Source organism: Agelaius tricolor, unplaced genomic scaffold, assembly GCF_023055355.1.
Source record: "Agelaius tricolor isolate 1412-34295 unplaced genomic scaffold, bAgeTri1.0.p SCAF_8, whole genome shotgun sequence".
Classification (NCBI taxonomy): domain Eukaryota; kingdom Metazoa; phylum Chordata; class Aves; order Passeriformes; family Icteridae; genus Agelaius; species Agelaius tricolor.
In genome coordinates this window covers 40,933,765-40,939,764 of record NW_027269268.1, presented here as the reverse complement: position 1 = coordinate 40,939,764, position 6,000 = coordinate 40,933,765, and positions in this window count along the sequence as shown.

Sequence of the window (6,000 nt, the reverse complement as noted above, 5' to 3'; positions counted from 1 at the left end):
CCTTAGCTTTGATTACAGGACACTACAAAATTTTAATCAAATTAGTTTTTCACTTGGAAAATTACATATAAAGCTACTGATGCAGGAAATCTAAACCACTGCTGATAGCTCAAGTTTTCCTGTCTTATGTGTCTTCCTGAGAGGTTCAAATATGTAGAAATCCTCTTCATTCCTGCTGTTCTGAAGTCCTCATATAAGCACTCTTTCTGTGATAGAGCTTGCAATGCCTTTGTTCTCCAGTGCCATCATGCTAGAGAACATTATTTACCATGACACTGCTGGTGCATGATGAGTTTCTCTGCAGTTGGTAGTATCTTTTGGCCTGTTTTTGCCTCCTTCTTCACAGGTCTACAAAATCTAATTTAAATTCTAATTAAAATGGCTCCTAGACTGCTGTACAGCTGGGCCTATTCACCAGAGGCACAGAAGAAAAGATATATAATGCTAACTATATAATTTTTTCTGCTGGTTTTGTTATATTTATTAACCACTCAGCATTTTAATGTTTTCATGTATTCATGAGATTTAAATAGAAAATGCACCTGTAAAACTGCAAGGGGAGGGTGCATTTTCTAAATTTGATGTTAAAATGTTTCATACACAGTAAGCTGAGGAATATTTAAATGGAATGACTCTAAATAAGACCAAGCACTAAGCCTCCAGTGAAAGGCATGATGGAAGTCATACACAAAGTATTTACTGAAAAAAATACCAGAGACTGACAATGCATATGGCTCCCAGCTGTATGCTCCCCTCTGAATGTGTGTCCTCTCAGCTCTGCTGGTGGAAGAAAATATGTGGGTATTTTCTATCATCTATGCAGTAACCCCCAGCTTCACCTGAACTGCCTTGTGCAACAGCTTAAGTTAAGCCATCAGACTTTGCACTGGTATGGCCACAGAGTGTTCAGGTGCCATTACACCAGTGATATCTGACACAGAGGTGATAAGAAATCCTAGGATAAGAGGTGTGGGGAAAAGGCATTAGCTCTAATCCATCTGTCAAGTGAACAAATGTTTTAGGCTTAGGTTTACTTTTGTGATGGACAAATGTATGTCCCTACCAACTATTGGTTATACAGAAGGTTGAGATAAATGGAGAAGCACAGGCAAGGAAAACGAGGCTACTGCTCATTTGTACTGGATGCTAGTTAAGAAATACTGAACTTTGTCCAAAAGTCAGCAGGCAACCTATAAAGCCAATGAAGTGGATGGGTGAGGGTGTCCCTGGTGCAACAGTGGATTGATTCTCAGCCTAGCTTAGCATTTGAAAATACAGCAAAGACCTGCAGTGTCTGTGTGAGCCCACAAACCTCGCACACATGAAAGCACCTTCATACTGTCACACGGGCTTTACCCGACGGGATTCCCAGCGCCATTGTGCCCCCCGTTTCCCCGCTCACACCCTTTCCTGCCTGGCAAACCCCGCGCAGCAGCGCTGCCCGGCGCTGGAAGAGCCGGTGCCGCTGCCCACGCTCGGGAGCGGACAGAGTCCAGCAGAATGCGGGCCGGGAGTGCCGGGGCTGGGCCGGGAGGTGGCAATGCCGAGCCGGGCACCGGCGGCGCTCCCGAGGGCACGGCAGGCAGCTCCTACAGGGCTACAGCTCCTGAATGCCCCCGGCAGCTCCAGCGCCTGAGGGCTGGTGCACTGCGCGCACTTTGGGATGCGCCACGCTGCAGATGGACACCTTCCCCCAGCAGTCTGAATGAAACAATTAACAGAGAGCACTTGACTCCACAACATCTCCTTAATGCCTGAGGAGTTTGCTGAACCAGCTAATGATGCTGTTTTACTTGACTGAAGGTGATATTTCTTCATAGCAGTTGAAGTGATGTCAATGCATCAGGAATGTAGGAGAAAAACCCAGATTGTTATGAGGGGCTCAGAAAGGCTGTGATTAAATTAAGCTTATCTAGAGAAAAGCTTAATGACTTTTATGGTATTTAAACATTATGTTCCAAACACACAAATGTTGGATCTGCAATTTTCAGTGTGGGACTGAATGAGCATTAGCACCAGAAATCACATTAATTCAGTTACAGATGAAGTTTGAGGTCTGGATTTATGGGTTGGCCCTAACTCTCTTAACCATGTGCTGTGTCTCCAGTCATGGTTTCTTAACAGTGAGCAAGATCTTACCAAAGTGTGTGCTTTTCTGTTCTCTGAGATCAGAGATGTCATTCATTCCTTTGATCCAACATGTTCAAAGAGTAGGGGATATTTTCTTATTTGACTCCAGGGCTTGGATTCCAGTGGGGAGAGATATAACACCAGAACAAGGAGAATCTGGATATGTAGCATTAATGCAATCAGATAACTAAGATGTCAGATGAAACACTGCCAAATTGACAATGTCTTCTATTGAAATTATGTTTTGTATGGTAAATTCAGTGTAACGTTACAGAATTTCATTGTAATGTTCAATTTAAAAAACATTCTGGCAAAGTTCAGTTTGGGAATATTACTTTTCCTCTGGAATTCTTCTCATGTGAAGAAATAGATGGCAGTATTTTTCAATTTCCTTCTATGTAGGTATCAGGATACAACTCTGGATTGAGTTCTGCAAGGTAAACTGGAAGAATCTGAACAGTGCCAGGAAGTAGCAGAACCATAGGAAATTCAGCAATCAGATCAGGTTTAAACTACTATTAACTTCTCTCTTGGCTGAAATTGTAACACAAATCACTACTAGAAATCTTTCAGATGAGGAGAGTAGTCCCCCACACCACAGATATTCTTTCCATACATTCTGGGCGCTTTCACATCATCAGGGGGTTACTGCTGAGCCAAAGAAGCCAAGTGCCAGAACTGAAATCTGTAAAAACACTGTGAGATTTTTGCTGTAGGTTCTGAATGGATCATTGGACTTCATGTTGTGAACTTCCACCACAAACTTGAGAGATTAAATCTGGAAGATTTCTTAGGAGTAATGCAATGCCTGTTTAGAAGACAATGTTCAGATTCCTTATTGGAATATCACTGAAATGACCATTATTAATTGTTTCTCCTTCTCACTGGTACATCTCAGTAAGAAATTACACTTATTAAGTGGGATGAATCTGCAGGGTGAATATCCTCAAGCAAAAGTAAAATACTCTTCATTTGTTTTAGAAATCTTTGTCAGTTTTTCTAACTGCCAATCACCTGAACATATATATTTATAAAATATGCAATTCCATGTAACAAAGACATTTTGAACTCAAACTGGGTGAGCTAAGTAGTATTTTTGACTGCCCAGGGCTTCTGGTGACCAATAATACACTGCTGAATCCAAGTGGAGTTGATTTAGATGAACAAGACAGGGATTTAATAAATTAGAAAAGATTAAATAATTGACAACTTTTTCTGTAACTTAAATATAAACCTATTGGAGCACTTGTTTCAAAAAGGAAAAAAGTTGCTTAGACTTGCATCCCTATATTTTCCTCTCAATGCTACTTCTGCAGATAAAGAGAAATTGAGAAGCCCTGTCAGGAAGAACAAAATCTTCAAATTGCCAATAAATACACTGATATCAAACAGTCAGTGTTTCATTCACCTACATAAAAAAATGAAAACTCAGGGCCCAGCAGTGCTTCTATTTGATTAACAGTATCACTGAAGGTTTTAACAAGTGAAAGAACAGAGGAGCTTTACCTTCCATGTCATTTTGCAAGTTAATGTCATGGTATCCTTTGCTAGCATAACTGAAAGAGTGCTTCACAAAGAATTTAATCTATGTAAAGATTTGGGGAAAAAAGAGATTGTGATAAATGAGAATATACTCACAATCTTTCATACTCTCATCCTTTTTTTAGTATTTCCCTGTTAAGTTTCCTTGCAGTATTTTGAATAGAACTGGTTTTTCTCTATGAAAAGCAATAGATAAAATTCCAACAATCTCTACAGAAACACAAAATGTTTGAGAACAATTACTAAGTTGTGAAATGCTAATGTACACAGTGTTCTTTGGCTTGAACCAGACTAGAATACAGATGCAGAATCATTGAAATTTTAAATGGAAGCCTGATGGCTGTTTTGATCTAAGACAGACAAGCTATTCCTGGTCAGGAAAGTTTTGCTTGGAAGACTAATATGATCACAGCAGTGCACAACAGCTTTTGGTATCTCTAGCTATTAATATTAACAAATTTAACCACTAAGAAAGTGCAGCCTTATCACCAACATCCACTGAGTAATGCAAAAAAGCAAACAAGCCATAAAATCACATGCAAGAAAGACTCAGGCCAGTCCTCAATGAGAACAGTAAAAGCTGCATAAATCCTTTTATATTAAAACCACAGGGAAGAAATTAGTCTTCTTATCTCCATGTTGACCATTCCAGTATTGAATTGATGTCTTTTCCTGCATGGAAAGAATAGAAACCTGTCAGCAGCCTATAAAACTGTTTTCCTTAGTTGGTAGCTTGTATGTCTCTGCCTACTTTGATACTGTGATTGCTTGCACGAGGCACATGCACAGTTCCTTGCCTGAGAGGCTATTATTAGATGCATGAAATCAGTTGGAAGGCTGTGTTTTCTAAAGCCTGCCCCATTTCTTAGAGCACTTAAACACTGCAGGATACAGGCTAGGGAGGTGCCAGACTTTATAACAGGTCACATCTGTTCTTCACTCCCTAAAAGAAACCAGGCTCAAAGTGAGGAACACAAAGAGAGGAAAGGATGGGCACTGTGAGAACAGGCTCCAAGCCCTAGCAGTGTTCTATTACACAACATAAAGACAGCTTTAAAAGTCATTGGGGTATGCAGGTTACCTGTTTTGCAGACAAAAGATCTTAAAAAAGCCACTAATCTAAGATGTATCAGAAGGCAAACAGTGACAACTTGCTTCTAGTTTTAGGTTATGTCCTGAGCAACATTGAACTTCAGCATAATACTAGAACAGAAATGTGATTCAAAACCACTGTTTCTGTTCTTTATCCTCCTGGCTTTCATGAATACTTCTATGTTGCCTCTGCTTGTTCAGTGAATTAAATTCTTTTAATCTTTGTTTGGGAAGACTTTCTCATTTCTGTTTGTTCAAGAAGATAAAAATGCAACTGTGACTTGCCAGGGCTAAGAATGTATCTTTTCATTATCTAGTCTGCCAGGTATTGGTGAGAATGCAATGGTCATACTAAAAAACTTGTCCATTCATGTTATTAACAGACTATTTTGTCATTATTGCTGGAAGATTGCCACAACGGGAGAAGGGAAAAAATGGACAATTTCACTCAAAAAAATTTACCAACTGGGTTGCAAATGGTAAAAAGCAATAAATAGGAGCACAGTGTATTTCTTATGGCTGTGGCTGCATAATGGGTCAAGCAATCTCATTCCTAGGCAATGACTTGATGATGCATATGCACTGCCACAATTGCTGCAATGAAATTTCATTGCTTAAAAAACACTCTTCATAAATCTGCTTTACATAAAATACATTTGAGAGAGAAGTGATTGATCTTGTGAATAGGGCTGAGTTAATTTTGAGACTTAAAATGGTTGGCAGCATTCCAAGGAGAGTTAGACTCACAGATTTCTCTGCAATATTCTTATCTGCAGAGGAGTGCCAAAGATTTCTGAAAGAGAAATCAGCTTCATCAGCAGAGAAAATTGCATACAGGCACTGTGATGAATGCTGTTAATCAGAAAGGTGTCTGTAACACAGGTGTGTATCTTCAGTTGCAAAGTCAGCATGTTGACATTCAATTGAGATCAACTCTTGGTTACTATGTTACTTAGTTTCCAGCAGGGAGAGAAAGTAGGAAAACCCTCACAAAGATGGTATTTTCTGCCTGCAAAATCTACTGGACTGCAATAATAACAATAACAACAACAACAATAATAACATGTGCTTAGAGTACTGATCTCTGTCTTTTTAGGCTTTGCAGTTTTTATTTATATCACTGCAGTTTTATTTATACCACTTTATATCACAAAAGTGGGCTGAAAAGTGTGCTATTAGATGATAGTGAGTCATGGGGAATGCAAGGCTCTTCTGCTAAATCACCCCTGTTCTTAC